Source organism: Natator depressus, chromosome 3 (genome assembly GCF_965152275.1).
Source record: "Natator depressus isolate rNatDep1 chromosome 3, rNatDep2.hap1, whole genome shotgun sequence".
Taxonomy (NCBI): Eukaryota; Metazoa; Chordata; order Testudines; family Cheloniidae; genus Natator; species Natator depressus.
This window is the reverse complement of record NC_134236.1, coordinates 99,986,515-100,009,508: the sequence shown is the minus strand read 5'-3', so window position 1 is coordinate 100,009,508 and position 22,994 is coordinate 99,986,515. Positions and strand designations below refer to the sequence as shown.

At 47.0% G+C, this 22,994-nt stretch overlaps 2 protein-coding genes across 3 annotated transcripts in view; one reads left to right on the top strand and one right to left on the bottom strand.

Annotated features, from left to right (window-relative positions):
• TMEM200A (transmembrane protein 200A) overlaps positions 1-13,097 on the bottom strand; it is an 86,706-nt gene extending 73,609 nt beyond the window's left edge. For both annotated transcript variants that reach the window (XM_074948414.1, XM_074948415.1), the window contains exons 1-2: positions 12,844-13,097; positions 11,875-12,292 (exon numbers count right to left, since the gene is read on the bottom strand). The gene's annotated coding sequence lies outside the window, so the exon portion shown is untranslated. The remainder of the gene's footprint in view (positions 1-11,874; positions 12,293-12,843) is intronic.
• Positions 1-22,994, top strand: part of SAMD3 (sterile alpha motif domain containing 3) — a 309,380-nt gene that overhangs the window by 92,859 nt on the left and 193,527 nt on the right. The window lies entirely within an intron of this gene.

Below are 22,994 nucleotides of genomic sequence, written 5' to 3'. Positions count from 1 at the left end.
AGAATTATATGGTTACAGAATTATCTCTATAGAACTGCATGATTTTCAACCAACCATCGTATTCCTCCCAACACTACTGCTGTGTAAAGACACAACACTGTAAATCAGAATCACTGCTCTGTGCTCATGATTCCTTCTCATTGGCCGTTGTACCTACTTTCAATGCAGAATTGAAGGCTGCCGGTAGTTCTTTAATACTTTTTTACAAGACTGTCATCTCCTGTTGCTAGATGTATACCAAAGTTAAATCAAGGCCTTTATGAAAAGTAAGCATTTAGGAAAAACCAAGAGGTTTAGATTCAAAGGAGGAGACCCTGATCCTGTGACAATATTCAGTTATAATAACTTGATTTCATTTATAGTGAATGAATGATATATATCAAATGCTTTGGAGACTACTTCTGCTATCATGTTCACGTGAGTGGTCTCCACCAAGATTGACTGCGAATAAGAGCAACATGTGTACATGTATGGAATTTTGTCATGTGTAGGAATGAATATTGCTGCAATAGAATGACAGTTACTTGCAGTACCATTAGTGTGAATTTCACCCAAGGCATGGGGGACTAGCAGAAAGTCCTCCACACCACTTATGCTCCATATAAAGAAAGAGGAAGGATACACAACAGCCTGCACAACTGGTGAGAGGAGCTGCTGCTGCTATAGCACACAATAAGCCCTGGTCTACACTAGGACTTTAGGTCGAATTTAGCAGCATTAAATCGATGTAAACCTGCACCCGTCCACACGATGAAGCCCTTTATTTCGACTTAAAGGGCTCTTAAAATCGATTTCCTTACTCCACCCCTGACAAGCGGATTAGCGCTTAAATCGGCCTTGCCGGGTCGAATTTGGGGTACTGTGGACACAATTCGACGGTATTGGCCTCCGGGAGCTATCCCAGAGTGCTCCATTTTGACCGCTCTGGACAGCACTCTCAACTCAGATGCACTGGCCAGGTAGACAGGAAAAGAACCGCGAACTTTTGAATCTCATTTCCTGTTTGGCCAGCGTGGCAAGCTGCAGGTGACCATGCAGCGCTCATCAGCAGAGGTGACCATGATGGAGTCTCAGAATCGCAAAAGAGCTCCAGCATGGACCGAACGGGAGGTACGGGATCTGATCGCTGTATGGGGAGAGGAATCCGTGCTATCAGAACTCCGTTCCAGTTTTCGAAATGCCAAAACCTTTGTCAAGATCTCCCAGGGCATGAAGGACAGAGGCCATAACAGGGACCCGAAGCAGTGCCGCGTGAAACTGAAGGAGCTGAGGCAAGCCTACCAGAAAACCAGAGAGGCGAACGGCCGCTCCGGGTCAGAGCCCCAAACATGCCGCTTCTATGATGAGCTGCATGCCATTTTAGGGGGTTCAGCCACCACTACCCCAGCCGTGTTGTTTGACTCCTTCAATGGAGATGGAGGCAATACGGAAGCAGGTTTTGGGGACGAAGAAGATGATGATGATGAGGAGGTTGTAGATAGCTCACAGCAAGCAAGCGGAGAAACCGGTTTTCCCGACAGCCAGGAACTGTTTCTCACCCTGGACCTGGAGCCAGTACCCCCTGAACCCACCCAAGGCTGCCTCCTGGACCCAGCAGGCGGAGAAGGGACCTCCGTGAGTGTACCTTTTAAAATACTATACATGGTTTAAAAGCAAGCATGTGAAAGGATTACTCTGCCCTGGCATTCGCGGCTCTCCTGGATATACTCCCAAAGCCTTTGCAAAAGGTTTCTGGGGAGGGCAGACTTATTGCGTCCTTCATGGTAGGACACTATACCACTCCAGGCCAGTAACACATACTCGGGAATCATTGTACAACAAAGCATTGCAGTGTATGTTTGCTGGCGTTCAAGCAACATCCGTTCATGTGTTATCCTCAGGAGAGTGAGATATAATCCATGGTCACCTGGTTGAAATAGGGTGCTTTTCTTCAGGGGACACTCAGAGGAGCCCATTCCTGCTGGGCTGTTTGCCTGCAGCTGAACAGAAATGTTCCCCGCTGTTAGCCACAGGGAGGGGGGAGGGTTGAGGGGGTAGCCACGCGGTGGGGGGAGGCAAAATGCGACCTTGTAACGAAAGCACATGTGCTATGTATGTAATGTTAACAGCAAGGTTTACCCTGAAAGAGTGTAGCCAGTGTTTTATAAAATGTGTCTTTTTAAATACCGCTGTCCCTTTTCTTTTCTCCACCAGCTGCATGTGTTTCAATGATCACAGGATCTTCTCCTTCCCAGAGGCTAGTGAAGATTAGAAAGAAAAAAAAACGCACTCGAGATGAAATGTTCTCCGAGCTCATGCTGTCCTCCCACACTGACAGAGCACAGACGAATGCGTGGAGGCAAATAATGTCAGACTGCAGGAAAGCACAAAATGACCAGGAGGAGAGGTGGCGGGCTGAAGAGAGTAAGTGGCGGGCTGAAGAGAGGGCTGAAGCTCGAATGTGGCGACAGCGTGATGAGAGGAGGCAGGATTCAATGCTGAGGCTGCTGGAGGACCAAACCAGTATGCTCCAGTGTATGGTTGAGCTGCAGCAAAGGCAGCTGGAGCACAGACTGCCACTACAGCCCCTGTGTAACCAACCGCCCTCCTCCCCAAGTTCCATAGCCTCCACACCCAGACGCCCAAGAACGCGGTGGGGGGGCCACCGGCCAACCAGCCACTCCACCACAGAGGATTGCCCCAAAAAAAGAAGGCTGTCATTCAATAAATTTTAAAGTTGTAAACTTTTAAAGTGCTGTGTGGCATTTTCCTTCCCTCCTCCACCACCCCTCCTGGGCTACCTTGGTAGTCATCCCCCTATTTGTGTGATGAATGAATAAAGAATGCATGAATGTGAAGCAACAATGACTTTATTGCCTCTGCAAGAGGTGATCAAAGGGAGGAGGGGAGGGTGGTTAGCTTACAAGGAAGTAGAGTGAACCAAGGGGCGGGGGGTTTCATCAAGGAGAAACAAACAGAACTTTCACACCGTAGCCTGGCCAGTCATGAAACTGGTTTTCAAAGCCTCTCTGATGCGTACCGCACCCTCCTGTGCTCTTCTAACCGCCCTGGTGTCTGGCTGCGCATAACCAGCAGCCAGGCGATTTGCCTCAACCTCCCACCCCGCCATAAACGTCTCCCCCTTACTCTCACAGATATTGTGGAGCACACAGCAAGCAGTAATAACAGTGGGAATATTGGTTTCGCTGAGGTCTAACCGAGTCAGTAAACTGCGCCAGCGCGCCTTTAAACGTCCAAATGCACATTCTACCACCATTCTGCACTTGCTCAGCCTGTAGTTGAACAGCTCCTGACTGCTGTCCAGGCTGCCTGTGTACGGCTTCATGAGCCATGGCATTAAGGGGTAGGCTGGGTCCCCAAGGATACATATAGGCATTTCAACATCACCAACAGTTATTTTCTGGTCTGGGAATAAAGTCCCTTCCTGCAGCTTTTGAAACAGACCAGAGTTCCTGAAGATGCGAGCGTCATGTACCTTTCCCGGCCATCCCACGTTGATGTTGGTGAAACGTCCCTTGTGATCCACCAGAGCTTGCAGCACTATTGAAAAGTACCCCTTGCGGTTTATGTACTCGCCGGCTTGGTGCTCCGGTGCCAAGATAGGGATATGGGTTCCGTCTATGGCCCCACCACAGTTAGGGAATCCCATTGCAGCAAAGCCATCCACTATGACCTGCACATTTCCCAAGGTCACTACCCTTGATATCAGCAGATCTTTGATTGCGTGGGCTACTTGCATCACAGCAGCCCCCACAGTAGATTTGCCCACTCCAAATTGATTCCCAACTGACCGGTAGCTGTCTGGCGTTGCAAGCTTCCACAGGGCTATCGCCACTCGTTTCTCAACTGTGAGGGCTGCTCTCATCTTGGTATTCATGCGCTTCAGGGCAGGGGAAAGCAAGTCACAAAGTTCCATGAAAGTGCCCTTACGCATGCGAAAGTTTCGCAGCCACTGGGAATCGTCCCAGACCTGCAACACTATGCGGTCCCACCAGTCTGTGCTTGTTTCCCGAGCCCAGAATCGGCGTTCCACAGCATGAACCTGCCCCATTAGCACCATTATGCATGCATTGGCAGGGCCCATGCTTTCAGAGAAATCTGTGTCCATGTCCTGATCACTCACGTAACCGCGCTGACGTCGCCTCCTCGCCCGGTAGCGCTTTGCCAGGTTCTGGTGCTGCATATACTGCTGGATAATGCGTGTGGTGTTTAATGTGCTCCTAATTGCCAAAGTGAGCTGAGCGGACTCCATGCTTGCCTTGGTATGGCGTCCGCACAGAAAAAAGGCGCGGAATGATTGTCTGCCGTTGCTCTGACGGAGGGAGGGGCGACTGACGACACGGCTTACAGGGTTGGCTTCAGGAGGCTAAAATCCACAAAGGGGGTGGCTTTACATCAAGGAGTAGTTCAGGCAGGACTTCACGGAGGGTTCCAATAAGAAATGGTGCACCTAAGTTATTGTTCTTATTGGAACAAGGAGGTTAGTCTGGCCTCTGATTGATACATGGCTAGATCTACCTCGCAGCACCTTCTCTGTGAGTGACTGCAGTGTGACCTAGAGGAATGAGTCCCCTAGACAGGGCAGGAGGCAAATGAGTACAAAACAAATCTGGTCTATTTCTTGTTTTGATCCACTCCATCTATCTTTTACATCTTTGGCTGGCAGCAGACGGTGCAGAAGGACTGCAAGCCATCCTCATCTCTTGCCTGCCTGGCAGAAGATGGCACAGTACGACTGCTAGCCATCGTCATCTCTTGCCTGCCCGGCAGAAGATGGTACAATACGATTGCTAGCCATCATCATCTCTTGCCTGCCCGGCAGAAGATGGTACAATACGATTGCTAGCCATCGTCATCTCTTGCCTGCCCGGCAGAAGATGGTACAATACGACTGCTAGCAATCCGTATTGCCTGCCTGCTCACCATTAGACGGTTCAATACGACTGACTGCAGGACTAAAGAGAATGACCTGGTCAAGTCACCAAAAATTTAGTCCCTGCGCCCATGTCTGCCCAGGCGCTCCCAGCCGACGTGGCCAGGAGCACCTCGGACATGACGAGGACGGGTACCAGTCATACTGCACCGTCTGCTGCCAGAAGGCAATGGGTTGCTGCTACTGTGTAGCAATGCCGTACCGCGTCCGCCAGCACCCAGGAGACATACGGTGACGGTTACCTGAGCGGGCTCCATGCTTGCGGTGGTATGGCGTCCGCACAGGTAACTCAGGAAAAAAGGCGCGAAACAATTGTCTGCCCTTGCCTTCACGGAGGGAGGGAGGGAACGGGGGCCGGACAATATGTACCCAGAACCACCCACGACAATGTTTTAGCCCAATCAGAGTGCTCCATTGGGCTGCTCTGGACAGCACTCTCAACTCAGATGCACGATTGTTTGCCGTTGCTCTGACGCAGGGAGGGGCGACTGAGGACACGGCTTACAAGGGTAGAGTTCACGGAGGGTTCCAATAAGAAATGGTGCACCTAAGTTATTGTTCTTATTGGAACAAGGAGGTTAGCCTGGCCTCCGATTGATACATGGCTAGATCTACCTCGCTGCACCTTCTCTGTGCGTGACTGCTGTGTGACCTAGAGGAATGAGTCCCCTAGACAGGGGAGAAGGCAAATGAGTACAAAACAAATCTGGTCTATTTCTTGTTTTGATCCACTCCATCTATCTTTTACATCTTTGGCTAGCAGCAGACGGTGCAGAAGGACTGCATGCCATCCACATCTCATGGCTGCTCGGCAGAAGACGGTGCAATAGGACTGCTAGCAATCCATATTGCCTGCCTGCTCACCATAAGACGGTTCAATAGGACTGACTGCCGGACTAAAAAAAAATGACCTGGTCAAGTCACTAAAAATTTAGTCCCTGCGCCCATGTCTGCCCAGGCGCTCCTGATCGACCTCACACAGGCGACCAGGAACACCTCGGACATGACGAGGACGGCTACCAGTCGTACTGTACCGTCTGCTGCCAGAAGGCAATGGGTTGCTGCTACTGTGTAGCAATGCCGTACCGCGTCTGCCAGCACCCAGGAGACATATGGTGACGGTTACCTGAGCGGGCTCCATGCTTGCGGTGGTATGGCGTCCGCACAGGTAACTCAGGAAAAAAGGCGCGAAACAATTGTCTGCCCTTGCCTTCACGGAGGGAGGGAGGGAACGGGGGCCGGACAATATGTACCCAGAACCACCCGCGACAATGTTTTAGCCCAATCAGAGTGCTCCATTGTGACTGCTCTGGACAGCACTCTCAACTCAGATGCACGATTGTTTGCCGTTGCTCTGACGCAGGGAGGGGCGACTGAGGACACGGCTTACAGGGTTGACTTCACGGAGGGTTCCAATAAGAAATGGTGCACCTAAGTTATTGTTCTTATTGGAACAAGGAGGTTAGCCTGGCCTCTGATTGATACATGGCTAGATCTACCTCGCTGCACCTTCTCTGTGAGTGACTGCAGTGTGACCTAGAGGAATGATTCCCCTAGACAGGGGAGGAGGCAAATGAGTACAAACAAATCTGGTCTATTTCTTGTTTTGATCCACTCCATCTATCTTTTACATCTTTGGCTGGCAGCAGACGGTGCAGAAGGACATATTGCCTGCCTGCTCACCATAAGACGGTTCAATAGGACTGACTGCCGGACTAAAAAAAATGACCTGGTCAAGTCACTAAAAATTTAGTCCCTGCGCCCATGTCTGCCCAGGCGCTCCTGATCACACAGGCGACCAGGAGTACCTCGGACATGACGAGGACGGCTACCAGTCGTATTGTACCGTCTGCTGCCACAAGGCAATGGGTTGCTGCTACTGTGTAGCAATGCCGTGCCACGTCTGCCAGCACCCAGGAGACATACGGTGACGGTTACCTGAGCGGGCTCCATGCTTGCGGTGGTATGGCGTCCGCACAGGTAACTCAGGAAAAAAGGCGCGAAACAATTGTCTGCCCTTGCTTTCACGGAGGGAGGGAGGGAAGGGGGGGACTGACGATATGTACCCAGAACCACCCGCGACAATGTTTCAGCCCCATCAGGCATTGGGATCTCAACCCAGAATTCCAATGGGCAGCGGAGACTGCGGGAACTGTGGGATAGCTACCCACAGTGCAACGCTCCAGAAGTCGACTCTAGCCTCGGTACTGTGGAAGCACTCCGCCGAGTTAATGCACTTAATGCACTTCTGTGGGGACACACACACTCGAATATATAAAACAGATTTCTAAAAAACCGACTTCTATAAATTCGACCTTATTCCGTAGTGTAGACATACCCTAAGTCTCTACAGGAGCCTCACTCATTGATCCCAGATAAAAGAGGATTTAACCTTCCAACCTATTGTGCACTCCACTTGCATTCTTTCTCCTCCTGCAGGTGCATAGTGCGTCCACCAGTTTCCACCATTTATTTTGGTCTTGTGCTGGTCTGTTCAGGCTTCTTAGTGTCATGTTGATAGATCTGGTTTCTGTCTCTATTATTCTGCATAATGTTTCTCTAGGTCACCCTCTTTCTCTCTTTCCAGGTAGTGTTCATCTTATCAATTGCCACGGAAGTCATACTGGTGGAATCCTTAAAGTTTATCCTAAATATGTCCATTGTCATTTTTTTTTATATCATGTTTGATATTTTACATTGGTTTGCTCTAGAATTTCCAGTGTAGCAAGAAATTTTCTGATGAATCAACTCTGAAGATCATCTGCAGGCATTTACTTTAGAATGAATAAATAGTCTTATCAATTTCTGTGGTAATTTCCATGTCTCTCTTCCATAAAGGAAAACAAACACGATCCTCATATTAAAAATTCATATTTTTGAGTCTGTCAATCATACTACTTTTCCAGATCTTTTCAGGTTTATAAAAGTAGTTTATGCTGGAGGATAAGCAACAAATAGCAAAAGCAGCAGTGTCACCTATCTAGAGAGTAAGACGTGCAGCGATGATAAAATGATTTACTACTTCTAGTGTTTCTTCATTTCTTCTAATGGTTACTTTTGGAACATTGATACCATATATTGTCTTCCCCTTGTGGATGAACAAGCCAACTTGTATCGCTGTTATCTGCCAAAAGCTAGATCTTTTCTTCAATTAAGCAACGTGTTGAACTAAACAGGACAACATCATCCTCAAAACGGAGGTCAACCAATTATGCATTATCGTTTGCCCCAAAAATTCCTCATTTGCCTCCTTATTTGTTATTTTCCTCATGACATAGTCACCAGTACAAACAGTAGTGAGGACATAGTACACCCTTGCCTTCCTCCAACTGTCACTGCAAACCATTGGCTGATGTCACCATCTCTGGCTGCACATCCGGTATTATCATATGATATTTGATAATTCTAATTATTTTTGCTGGTATTCCACAGTATTGCATGATTTTCCAAAGACTGTCTTTGTGTATAATGTCAAAAGCCATCTGCACTCAACCCTTTTATACAACAATATGGTCTGCACATCATCTCAGTGGTCCACTTGCAAAGAACCTGATCACTCGGGCATTATTTGGGTAGAGGGTATTTCATCCTTAATGAACAGCTGAAATTTTCTCTTAAATATTTTCTTATTTTATGAGAAGGTATGAGACATACAGAGTACTCATTAACAGAGGGAATTCAGACAGTTGCTACATTTCTGACGGTCTTAAAGAATGCGCCCATTGTATGCACTAGCCACCCAGATGATAACAGTATAGTGTTTTGATTTTGTTTAAAAAAAAAAAAATTGCATGCTATTCTTGCAGAAATATGCAGATTTCTAACTCTGATGGTTTTGGATTTTAACTTTTATTAGTGATTTAGTGTCAGTTATCCAGTTAATGAGACACCGTGGCTGACAAAGTATCAGAGTTGTATAATAATAGGGATACTAGAATTTCTACCCATTCTTTTCTATCCCATAAAATACCCAGAATTCAGCTCCATGTAAACACACAAGTCCACTCACACAGATCTAATTTCAGTACCAGAGCCTTGGATTATGAACTCTTTGGGGCAAGGGCCACGCTTTTTTATGTGTTTGTACATAACCTAGCACAACAACCCTCCAATCCTTATTAGGACCTGCCATAATATAAATATTAAATAGTGATTTTAAAATATGTAAACATTGGTTAGGTGATTAATCTTTGCTTTTGTCCCCCCACTTTTTTCTGGTTAGCTCAGTTATTTATTCTCTCTTTTCTTTGTTTGGTTAAAAACAAAAACAAAAAAGCAACCCCAAATCTTAACAGGGAAGACCAGAGATGTATGCAACCTAGGGTCCGTTTCTGCTCCTACTGCAGTCAATTGCAAGACTCCTGGTGTCTTCAGTGGGGCAGGATCGAGCCCCTACTGAATAAAATAACTGCACTGCTTACAAAATACATCAGAAGGATTAAAACAACATGTATGACTCCAAAATATTACTATTAACTATCACATCAAGCTCTCATATCAGCCAAGTCCTCCAGTCCTTACTCAAGCAAAACTCCTACTGACTCCTGTACAAAAAATAAAGTGATCTTAAAATAGTAAACTTTTCCTGACAGCAACCTTTGAGTCTCCCTTTTTGTATATCACACTTTCATCTGGATTAAACAATTTCAATGGGAATTTTGCTGTAGTAAAAAAAATTCAGATTTTGGTTCCAAACAAATAAGCTACAGTTAGTAGTCATCTCCCTTAGTTGTACCATAAATTTGTCTATCTTTTCCCTCATCTAACTATTGATTTTCTGTTTTTCCCATTTTTTTTTCTCCTATGAGACATATGAATGAACCATGAGCATTTTATCCATAAATTCTGGTTCCTGTGGTATGCAATAGGTATTTTCTGTCATATTACCATGTAAATCCAAGGAAATGGAAACATACCTCAGTGAATTAGGGCTTGATTCTGCAAGGGGCTGGGAACTCTGGCCATGATCCAAAGCACATAAACAAGCAAGTAGGTGCATTAAAATCAATGGGACTACAAACATATGTAAATTAATAAATCCCACCACAGTCAGCAGTAGGGATTGAACCTGGGACTACTTGTGTAATTACAGGTCAGTACACGGTTAAATGCTTTGCTGGATCAAGCTGGATTGCTCAGTACCTTGCAGGACTGAACCCTGACTGTTTTAATCTGATTATGGAGCTTTCAGTGAAAGTAAAATAACCCTTAGATTCTGACAAATTTATAATGGGTAAAATCATCAGTTGTAGCTCACTTCTTCTATTCAAGTAAAGCAATCTTACTATACTAAACTCAGTGAGTCAGTATCCCTTTAGCAATATTGCACTTTCACGCTGACTCTAACAAATGAGCAACAAGTAAAATATGTTTCTATGCCAACAACCTACAAATTACATATGACTTTATTCTCCAAATTACTAATCTATCTAAGGCATCTTATCTGCCCGTATGGAGTGCTGTTTTCTGCTAAAGTCAAAAGACTAATTGTCCCATAATTATATTCAAAGTATTTTGCTACAAGTAAATGCTACTGGCAACGTATACACTAAAATGTTCCAAACTTAGAACAACATCGCAGTTTTTCCAAATTATTCAACTACAGTTTCTGTACAATGAAAACATAATTTGCTGCTTTTAAAGTTTCTACATTTTGCGTAGAGTATTTTAGAAACAAAGAAAGGGGAAATCTGATGGGGCTTTTTTCCTTTCTAGGTATTGATATGGCTCCCATCACTTTATGAGAATGCCTTTTATTTACAGCAAAATAAGAAAACAATCACTTCTGTGTCAATCTAGAACCAAGGTAAATCACAAAAGAGGAAACCTATTATAAGAGAATTTTATTGAACCATATAATCCTCATCCTTTAAAAACATAGTAATAAAATGCAAATCTCTCTCATTTTGCAACTGGTTGTTTTGCAACTGGTGTTACACCAAAAGGACAAATTAAGGGAATTATCTCTTCTTCAAACAGTAAAGACACTTATTTTGTATATTTAACTATTGAATAAAATATACTTTGCCAAGAACTTAAATGAATATACAATAATTCTGTATTAACATATTGCATGATAATGAATGAAAAAATTAACCTCTTCAATCCTAAAATATTGGCTAGATAAATGTTTTCAATTCTGCAGAGCAACATATGGATTGACTTCTATGTAACTATTGTTACTTATATTTCTTCCTAGACACAATAATTATCAACTAACCCTCAAAACTGTACCTATAGTCTCCTTTAGGAACATACAGTTACTAATAAGCTTCTGTTCACTGTAGTCAGTTATGTATCGATGTAAGGAAACAATACAGTCCCCTTGGTAGTTTCCACCTGTCTCATCAATAATCAGTACACCACCATTTCTGTCAAAGCAAACATAAAGCTAAACAAAAATCGAAGTTCTCTACAAATAAACACGAACAGGCAAACTAGCCTTGGGGAAAGCACAACCCTTTTGATTCCACTCCTCACTAGCGACTCCTGCCACTGAGTCGATCGCAGCCTGTGAAGTATTTCAGAATTGTGAGACCACAACAAAAGAGGGTGTAGCAGCTGCAAGGAGACCGGCAGCCTCCACCATGCCAAAGATCCTATTTAGGAGGCAGAGAGTTTATGGAGGGTGAGAATTGTATTTCGGTCTTCCCACCATGCCCCCCTCTCCTGCCCCAGGTTAGCGCAGTGAGCTGAAGGAAGGGGTGTCTCTCTTTCCTTCTTCCCAGCTTTGTAGAGTTTCACGGATGGGCAGAACAGGCGCTGCGTTGCTCTCCCTACCCCGTGTCTTCCCTGCCTGGAGAGCTCAGATCTGTGCCTCTCTTCCGAAGTCACGCCCGACTGACTTGGGAGGGTGCGGCGTGTACATGGCTCTCTGGACAGGGAGGGCGGGGGAGGAGAAGGTTGGTTAAGACCCCACCCGACCCCACCAGCTCCCGTACCTGCAGTGACTGTGCGAGGTCTCAGCCGCTCCGGCTGCTTCTCTGCTCCCAAGCGAACTCCGGGGCTGCTCGGCACCTACGCGGGAGCATCAGCCCTCTTCAGAGAGGCGGGGGCGATTCAGTGGGTGGCTGGGCAGCCGATTGCCTGGCCCTTTCCCAGCATCATCCTGAGAGCGACCCGGGCCGAGAGAGCCATGCTGGGGGGCGCGTGTGGCAGAGAGGCCGGGGGCGGCTGCAGGACACTTATTCCTGGCCCAGGGAGGCGGCTCGCCGTCCGGGAGCTGCGCGGCCAGCCAGAGGTTGCTGCCTCCTGCTCATCCCTGGGCACCGAGGAGACGCCATGGCCCCGGGCTCCCGGACGGCAACGCGAGCGGGGGCGCCGCGGCTGCTGCTCCTGCAGCCGGGACTCATCCGTCAGCTGGAGAGGGGGAGAGACAAGCGGGAAAGTTTTCAGCTGCCGGGGGCAGAGCGTGCGGCGCCGCCCCACCCCCGCGGGAGCTCCCGCAAACGCGGCCCACCGGCCGGCCAGCCACCCACACAGCCGCGCCTGGCGCATGGCCCGCGCCCAGCCCCTCACGCCCGCCGCTTCCAGCCCGGGGGCGCGGCCCAGCCTGCCTGCCTGCCGCTAACTTTCACCTCTCGCCTCCCAGCCTGCAACCCGCCTCCGCAGAAACCAGCCCCCAGCTGCCCCCCGTGCGCCACGGAGAGCCGGGGGAGCGGGGGGGCAGCGGGGCGGGACAGGGACCCCAGCGCCCTTGGGGACAGGAACAAAGCTCCTAGCTGGGAGCAGGGACCCCGCAGCCCCCAGCCCGGGATAAGGGCGAGGCCAACGCTAGGAGAGGGCGGGGACCGCACAGGACCCCTGGGCAGGGACAGGATCCCTTAGGCGGGTGGGGCACAGGGACAGAGAGCCCCCGGGAGGGAGAGGCGGGGTCCCGGCCCCAGCCCCAGCCCCAGCCCCTTTCTTACCTCGCTGCTGCAAGAGGAAAGGCGAGTCAGTAAGTTTCTCCGTTCCCCGAAGAGCCCGGGAATCCCCGCGGCTCCCCCGCACGGTGCCTGCCCTCCTCCTCTCCTGGCTGCTTTGCGAGATCCTCGGGAGCAGCGAGCGGTGTGCAGGGCGCTCGGCCCCTCGTGCCCCCTCTCCTTCCCCCGGCGGGGCGCTGCGCCCTGGGGCTGGTCTGCCAGACTGCCGAGATCCGGCGGCTCCGAGTCCCAGCTAGCCGGGCGGGGGAGGGGGAGGGGGAGGAGGAGGAGGAGGAGTCGCAAGGAGAGACACTGATCCGGCAGGAAAGAGAGGAGGAGGGCGCAAGTGTAGGGGGCTTGTGTTGGAGGGGAGCTCTGTGCGTATGTGTCACTTGCATTCACACATTGCAGCTACGTGCTGAAGTGGGAATGCCCGTGTCTTTGGGAACAGGCAGGAGCGGTGCAAGGGAGACCATCTGCGGAATTTCCCGAGGAAGAGAAAAGTGGTCCCACCCAGCCAGCTGCTGGGGAGCCGGGTGGGATTCGCTCTTGCACCCTGACTCCCAGTTGCATGTCTGTACGTGCAGGACACTGGCTCTTAAAACTAGTGGCAAATAACCTCCCGGGAAGAGATGAAACAATAACGAAAAGGAAGAGGAAGGAGCATGAAAGGATTCACTTTAATTTTTATATCAAACGGCAGTTTTATGACTCCGCTTTTTGGGTTGTTGGCTGTCCGTCCCCCATCCCCCGTGTCCAGTCAGAGGCTTCACAACTCAGCCTAACTCCAGTGTGGGATCTCAGCAGGTCTACCCTCTGGTTTCTTCCAGGGTTTGGAGGGCTTGTGAGAAGTGGAGTTTTAACCCTCACAACTTTAATCAGATTTCAGTTTTTGTGGGAGAGAGACTATCAACTTAAATAGTCACATTTCTGTCTGAACGTTTTTTTAATCTGCTATTGCCACAAGCAACACTGTGACTGTGAATGCAAGATGACAGAACAAATTGCTTGAGCATTTGATAGCACTTCGGTGTATGGCAGTTTAGTTAATGGGTTTCCCCTGTTATTTGGGTGAGTCACTTAAGAACAAAGGTGAGAAAAAAATTTAAAAGGGGAAAATGTAACTGCTAAACCACAAAAAGTGACAGACAGGCTAGCTGCATAGGTGCAGGGCAGAAGCTGCAGGCTTGGAGAAGACCCTCCCTTGATACCCTACTCCCCCTCAGAAGCGGGATATCTTCCATAATGATCACATCCTGTGGAAAGTGTGAGGACAGGAATGATTATCAGGCCCACCCTACAGTGCTGGATCTCCCCAAGTGCTCAAGAGCCATGTGCACAGTGTACAGCAGGGTCCAGGAACAGTGATTTACCCTGCCCCTGTGGCTACTCACCATTTTGGGGGTCTTGTGGCTCATGTGTGCTTGCCTGGGGTCAGCTAGTTCGTGACAGGTGTGTGAGTACTGGCTGTGTTTTAAAGCACTGAAACAGTGTTGTCTGTGTTGCAAACAATACTGTTTCTGTAAAATGTTGCATTTAAACTTCACAGAGATGACCTTGGGAATGCAGCCTCCCTCTTTGTTATCAGCGGCAGAACGGCTGCAGAGAATTAGAAAGCATCCAAGAAGAACTAAGGAGGACTTTATACGTGAGGTTATGATGTACTCCGCCGCTGAGAAAAAATAATTGAAGGAGTGGCAGGATAGTATGAAAAAGGACCGAAAGTAGAATGCGGCACACCAGAAAGAAGCCACAGAACAGCTCTTAACAGTTATGAAGCGCCAAGCGGACACGCTCCAGGCGATACTAGCTCTTCAAACCAAGCAGCTCTACGCCCGCCCTCCCCTGCAGCCTCTGTCGCAAAACTCTTTCCCATGCGCCCCCCTCTCACCACCAACACACTGTTATCAGCCTCCTGGCTCCATTCTCTACCCGCAGCATTCCACTCCTCCCTCCTCACTGTCCAGCACTGTGGACTCCCACTACCCACTGCACTCAAGACCCATCCCTCTGCAGTTTGGCCCTGCTGAAGTCCAGCACCCACTGCATCGTACTCCAAAGGAGAAGGTTGGGTATGATCCCTGGACATACACAGATCTGTAGCCATCCTGGGACCCCTCCTCCTCCTCCTCCTCCTCCTCCTGATACCTTCCCTTCCCCCATCACACTCTCTGCTTCTGATTTTTTTCATTTGACTCTCTCCTCTGGCTGTTGTCTTTCAATAGAAGAATTGTGATTGTTTGAAAGCAATCTTTATTCTATTAAGTGAAAGCAAAAAGAGCACTACAAAGCAACAGACAATTATGTTAAGGTCCCTTCTTGCATCATGTGCACCAATCACCTCCTAGCATTACATGCACTGCAATCCCGAGCATAGCTACAAATATTAGTGGCTTTCAGCTTCAAATTACTGCCTCAAAGCATCCCTGATCCTTATGTCCCCGAGCTGTGCCCCTCTAATAGCCCTGGTCTCTGGCTGTTCAAATTCAGCCTCCAGGCACTAAGCCTCTGCGGTCCAGCCCTGAGTGAAGCTTTCACCCTTCCTTTCACAAATACTATGTAGTGTATAGCACGTGGCTATAAGCATAGGAATACTGTCATTGGCCATGTCCAGTTTCCCATAAAGGCATCGCCAGTGGGCTTTTAAACAGCCAAATGCACACTCCACAGTCATTCTGCACTTGCTCAGCCTGTTGTTGAACCGCTTCTTGCTGCTGTCAAGTTGCTCCGTGTATGACTTCATGAGCCACAGCATTAAGGGATAGGCAGGGTCAACCAGGAACACAATGGGAATTTCGACTTTCCCTGTGGTGATCTGATTAGGGAAGAAAGTCCCTGCTTGCAGCTTCTTGAACAGGCCAGTGTTCCAAAAGGTGTGTGTGTATCATGCGCTTTTCCGGACCAGCTTGCGTTAATGTCTATGAAACATCCACAGTGATCCACAAGCACCTGGAGAACCATTGAGAAATATCCCTTGTGATTAATGTACTCGATGGCTAGGTGGTCTGGTGTCAGAATTGGAATGTGCATGCCATTGATCGCCCCTCCACAGTTAGGGAAGCCCATTTGTGCAAAGCCATCCACAACGTCACACACGTTGCCCAGAGTCATGGTCTTTCAGAGCAGGATGCAATTAATGGCCCTGCACACTTCCATCAACACAACTCCAACGGTCGACTTTCCCACTCCAAACTGGTTAACGACCGATTGCACTGTGGAAGCTGGCTACTCTAGACAGCTACCAATCACCACGCACTTCTCCAGCAACAGTGCGGCTCTCATTCTTGTGTCCTTGTGCCGTAGGGCTGGGGCAAGCTCATCACAGAGTCCCATGAATGTGGCTTTCCTCATCCAAAAGTTCTACAGCCACGGCTCATCATCCCAGACGTGCATCACAATGTGATCCCACCACTCAGTGCTAGTCCCAAGCCCAAAAGCAGTGTTCCACTGTGGTCAGCACCTCTGTGAATGCCACAAGCAATCTCGTGTCATAGCTACTATGTGTGGCAAGATAAATGTCGCACTCCTCTTGACTTTGTAATTTAAGGAATAGCTCCACTGCCACTCGTGATGTGTTGGTCAGTGCGAGCAGCATACTGGTCAACAGCTGGGGATCCATTCCTGCAGCCAGAAAGAGGCAGGGCAGGGCACGCAGTACACAAACCATTGAAAGATGGCGCCAAATGTGGATGGAAGCACAGGGATTGCTGGGATGCAAAGCAATGCATCACGGGACATTGGGACAGGACCCAGGTTGCCCCACAACCTCTTCCGCCTTCCCACATGCCTTAGCAACAAGAGAGAAAGAGGTGCTCGGTGGGATAGCTGCCCAGAATGCACCGCTCCAAATAACGCCGCAAGTGTGAACACGCTATTGCACAGGCAGCTGTCAGTGTGAACACACAACAGCGGTTTTCCTTCGGTGCTCTCTGATCAGCACTGCCAGTGCTGTAACTTTGCAAGTGTAGATGTGTCCTAAGTGACTAAGTCATTTTTGAAAATAGGACAGAAGCTCCTACGTCACATAGATACCTTTGAAAATGTTACCCATGTCTTTCTATATGGTTGTACCATGCAGAGCACATTGTCAGCACCTAATACATAATTTATAACGGTCATATTCCCACCCAAGAGCTGCTCTGGCCTCTCCAGCAGGAATATCCTCAGATCCCACCCTATTCTGGCAACAAGAGCCTTCCATCTCCTGACCTAAACTACTTACCGACAAGGTAGTCATTGGCATAGCAAGATTAACCCTCATCAGGAGTTACAAACATTGCAAGACCTCCAGGAGGCAAATTGCCCAAAGCAGGAATGTTCAGGGCTTATTGGAACATCCTTGGAGTTTAGGGAAAAGCAGGTTGAGCACAGTCACTCAGTCACCCTTGAAGAGAATGTAATGGCTTCACCCTTCTACATCTACCCACCTCTCTGAATCAGGAGCATGGAAGGGACAGGGCCATTCGCTCCACCCTTTCCCCTCCATTTTGGAAACGCTAGCAATGGTAGCTTCGCTGGCTCTGTTACTCCTGGAGGAAGTCTGTGCACGACATTTTAAAATTCTGCATATTTTATTTGTCAAAACAATATAATCACACCAGTTTCAATTAATTTGGTAATTTATTTCAATACCTGTCAGCAAGTATGTCTGTAACAATACAGACAACAAAAAAGATTCAGGAAATGTTTTTGATAAATAGATTATTTACTACCCATATTAATACAGAACTTTGAGTAATAATTAATTTAAATTGCAATACAGAAACATATTTCCTGTATCCCTCAGAAGCAGTGCAAATGCTTGGGAGAGTCAAGGGTAACAGAGGAGCTGAGGGAGAGGAAATAATTGTTGGGAAGGAGGGTTAGAGGGTTATTGTGTGTGGGTGGAAGAAGTATGGAACAGTGGGTTTTTTTGTTTGTTTCGGGAGGGATTGTTAGAGATCCTCCCCCATGCAGGCCCTGACTAACCCCTAGCCTCTCTCATTCAGTCAGGCACATCTACCCTGCTCCCCACGTGTGCCTGCACCAGCACTCCCATTCAGCCCCCTGCCCCAGTCTGTCCTCCACCCACTAACCCTTCTGAACCCCAGTGACCCCCCCATGTGCCCCATTCCATTAGTTTCCCCATATCCTGTGCTTCCTGACCTGGCTCCATGGGCAGGGCGCTGTGAGCAATGCAGTCTCTTCTCTTCCCTAGCCACAGCTTGGGCTGCTCTCTGTTCTGGTGCCACCACAGCAGCCCTCTGGTGGATGAAAGGCTTAACTGCAGCACCTCTCCAGCAGAATGTATTTTCTGCAGAGAAAAAATAATTCTCTTGTGGGACATGAATTCTGTGCAATTTTTCACTCAGTGAACTGCAAGGAATACCTTCTGTCCAGCTTTTACACAGAGGTGGAGTGGACTCCATGCATCCTCTTCTCTGACACAGGGCCAGTGAATTTGTCATTAATTAATAGTCATTTTAAAACATGGGGGTGGGAGAGAAGGAAAGTTCTGTGTGAGCTGCAGGGATATTTCGGTAAAAAATAACTGGAGATACCCCTTCCAGTGAGAGACAGTTGGGAGGTCTGTCTTGCAAACAGGGAATGTGTGATTTTGTTTCTTACATGTGTGTGTTGAGATTCTATCTATATTCTGGCAGTACATTCTTAGAGACAGAGAGCATGATTCTTTTCTTACTTACATCGGCTTTACGCTGGTGTAGAGTCAGAATACCTGAGAGGAGAATCAGGCTAGAGGCTTTTCTTGTGGAATCAGGAGTTAACAGCCAGAGAACTACAAATCACTGGAGCGTTAACCAATGTCAAGGCCAATATTCTTGTTTTCAAAGGTCAATATGGGTATTCCTGGTGTCCAATAATACAAATAATTTAATGTATTAATTATGAGGGTAGTTGCTTTTTTGAATGTTGTTCAAATATCAATATGCAGGCCTGCCTGTAAAGGCCTATACTTTAAGTATTTAGGTATATGTTTATTATTTAGCTAGTGTGACAAAGTTCCTCCTCTACTTTGGTGGGTCCTGCGCTTTTTGGCAGATTTGCTCACCTCAGAGATTCACAGCAGCCCTCAGTTTGGCCACTTCTGCTAGAGGCTTAAACCTGCCGTACACTCAGCTAACCTCATCACTGGCCAGCATGGGGGAAATGGAGAACGATCTCCACAGTCTCTGTTGTCCCACATAGTGGGTCAGGGACAGGCCAGATCCCTTTCCAACTTAGACCTTCCCTTCTGGTGTTGCTCACAAACCAGGTCAATACCTCCTGTGTCCAATCAGGAGTTGGGGGAAATGGGGGGAACCCGGGCCCCCGCTCTACACCAGGTTCCAGGCAGGGCCCTGTGGATAGCAGCTGTCTACATCTACTGTAACAGCTGCATGATAGCTACAACTTTCTGGGCTACTTCCCCATGGCCTGCCCCCAGCACCTTCTTTATCCTCACCACAGGATCTTCCTCTTGAAGCCTGATCACACTTGTACTCCTCACTCCTCCAGCAGCAGGCCTTCTCACTCCCTGCACACGCTCCACTAATTGATGGGAGGTTCTTTTTAAACCAGGTGTCCTGATTAGTCTGCCTGCCATAATTGATTCTAGTGTGTTCTTAATTGGCTCCAGGTGTCTTAATTAGCTTGCCTGTCTTAATTGGTTCTAGCAGTTTCCTGATTGCTCTAGCGCAGCCCCTGCTCTGATCAGTCAGGGAACAGAAAACTATTCATTTTTTTTTTTTTGAAACAGAAAAAAAAAATTTTATTGTAACAATTACAAGAATTACCAAGAACCAAATCAAAGTATGCAACAAAACAACGCAAACAGAAGGTATAACACAGCAGCTTTCAGGAGGGAGAAGTGTTCAGGCTAGCCTGGGCCCAGAGCGGGGGGGCTTGGTCTTCCACCCTCCTGAGTTACCTGGTGGCCTAGAGCGGGGGGGCTTTTTTTTTTTTTTTTGAAACAGAAAAAAATTTTATTGTGACAATTACAAGAATTACCAAGAACCAAATCAAAGTATGCAACAAAACAACGCAAACAGAAGGTATAACACAGCAGCTTTCAGGAGGGAGAAGTGTTCAGGCTAGCCTGGGCCCAGAGCGGGGAGGCTTGGTCTTCCACCCTCCTGAGTTACCTGGTGGCCTAGAGCGGGGGGGCTTCCTCGACACTCATGGTCTTCCACCCCCTCGAGTTACCTAGTGCCGCGCCCAGTGTCACCGATTATCCCCCCCCTGAGAGTGCCCGGCAAGATGGGCACGGCTGCGGGGTGGGCAGTTTGGGGGTGGGGGGGTAGACACCCACATATTATAGGGCCCTCCTAGCAAAGGGTTAGACGGAGGGAACCGGATGGGGTCACCGAGCAGAGAACCCCGGACAGCGCCCACCGCTCTTCAAAGGTGTCAAGGGAGTCGGTGGACGCCAACAGAAAACTATTCATCCATTGGCCAGTATATTTGCCTTCGACCGGACTCCTGTACCTTACTGGTCTGGATCTGTCACACTAGTTATAGAGGTATAAAAGAAAGAATCAAAATCACTGTCTGCCGGTGTAAGGACCTTCCCTTACTAGGACAGTCTAAGGCCCTGTTTTTAAACTAAGGCCTTTGGCTAAGCAGCAGAGGCAGCCATAAGCTGGGAAGTGCATGGTCACATCCTCATATTCCAAACTAGTCACATTGAAATAAGGTGCTATTCGGCTGTTAGGAATACAATCCTGTCCTGATAATGCCTATCACCTCCAGAGAAAGGGAAGAGCCTAGAAGATTTAAAGAAAACTTAGTTTGATAGCATCCTGTCTGGCAAGAACGTACATCAATAGCTGGGATGTGAAATCTTCATTTCTTTGTTATTCTATCACTGTAGTCTCCCTTTCCCTATTGTTTGTCTGTATAATCTCTCTCTGGTTCTGTGATTGTTTCTGTCTCCTGTATAATTAATTTTGTTGAGTATAAACAAATTAAGGTGGTGGGACATAATTGGTTAAATAACCATGTTACAATATGTCAGGATTGGTTAGTTAAATTTCAGTAAAATGATTGGTTAAGGTATAGCTAAGCAGAACTCAGGTTTTACTATATAGTCTTCAGTCAATCAGGAAGTAAGGGGGGGGTGGGAACAGGGAATGGGGGGGAAATTGGATTCATGTTTTGCTAAGGAGGGGAATGGGAACAGGGAACGGGAACGGGAATGGGAATGGGAATGGGAACAGGGACACAGGCAAGGCTCTGTGGTGTCACAGCTGGGAAGGGGGACACTAGGGAAGGAAATTGGAATCATTGCTTGCTGAAAGTTCACCCCAACAAACATTGAATTATTTGTACCTTTGGACTTCGGGTATTGTTGCTCTCTGTTCATGCGAGAAGGACCAGGAAGTAAATGGGTGAAGGAATAAGCCCCCTAACAAATGTACATCCTACAAATGTATCAAGGCTCAGTAATTAGCTTAATCACTGAGCTCTTGCATTTAAATGAAAGGAAGGAATGACTTCAATTGCAAGTAGAGGCATTAGCAATGTTATACTAATTTTTCTTCCAATTTCTATCGTTCAACTCACTGCACTAGTAGCCATCTATTTGCTCTAATAAATAGGGCTGAGGGGGGGGGGGAAACTGTGAGTTTACCTTTTATAAACTTTAAGCAATCAAAAACAAGATTGAGATATTTTGGTTTTCCCCTTTTGACAGGAACTGCTCCCTGGACTCAGATTTGTTCTCACTCTGGTTTTTGATGGGATTTGCCTATAGCTTTATAATACTCAGCTGTCCCATTTTATTAAGAGAGCTACACTTGTAGTATTTTGAGCCTAGCATTTCAGTTTCATAGAAAGTAAAAATTGAAAGGATCCCAATTAGAGATGAAGCACTGTAGCCAAACTTGGGTCATAACAGTGAAAAAAACCCAAAGGCCAGTTAAAAAATAACTGTTTTTACTTTTGCTAGAGCTTTCCAAAGGACTGACAGCCAGATAGTTTTACATAACTGAGCATTCCATCTTAAAATACAATAGTATCAAGAATTATTATCTTACTTCTTTATATGACCTAAGAATGCTGAAGTCCTCATTCATTCCTTACTAAGGCAAAATTCCCAAAGAACTCAGTGGAGTTCTCAGTAAGGAGTGAATAAGGACTTCAGGATTTGGCTCAGTGAAAATAATTATAAAAGTACCTTAAATGTATACTCTACTGGACAGTAATGGGAGAGATGTGATAACTGGTTCACTGCCTCAAAAGTTTACAGTTTAAGGCCCTGATTCAGCAAAGCAGTTAAGCATGTGTTTATGTGATTTGTAGATTAGGGGTTTAGAGGAAGGCTTAAAGACAAATCACAAACCAGTCACCAATAATAAGTTATGAACTTGTAACCAAATTTCAGCTCTAAAAGAGGAATCTAAGTCATTTTATAATAAATATGTTCCAGCAGAAAATGGAATTAACAGCTTTAATATTTCTATTACATAGTTGAGTGCACAGAAAAAGACATTCAAAACCTTTCTGTTCATCCTCAGAAATGAGACACCAACCATTAAGTATTGTAAAAACATTTATATTAATTGAGATGTAAATCAGCAAAGAGCCAAGGGAATATTTTCAGAGCCATCTACCGGGATTTGGGCATGTATTTCCTATGTACATTAACAGGAATTGCACAGCTAGGTCTCAGTGCATCATTTTGTATATATGCAGCATTGTTGGAGCTGTGTTGGTCCAGGAAATTAGAGAGACAAGATGGGTGAGATAATATCTTTTATTGAACCAACTTCTGTTGGTGAGAGAGACAAGCTTTTGAGCTTACACAGAGCTCTTCTTCAGGTCTGGGAAATGTACTCAGAGTGTCACAGCTAAATACAAGGTGGAACAGATAGTTTAGCATAAGGACCATTCAAGGTGAAGTGGCCCATTAACACCCCTTCAGTTATATGGGAGAAAGGAAGGTAGGAGGAAAAAAGCAGCTTGGCGTGGTGGTGGTAGGGTTGTAAGTGGTCCTCTTAACTGAGTATAGACTGTTCTGAATCATCAGTTTGTAGTTTTTATGTACAGAAAACTAGATTTGACTCTCTCTTCAGAAGATTACACTTTTTATTAAAGTAAAAGCTAAATTAATCTAACTTCTCAATCCTTTTGATATATAGTATTATGTTTATTATCAAACAAATACTTTTAAAAGAAAC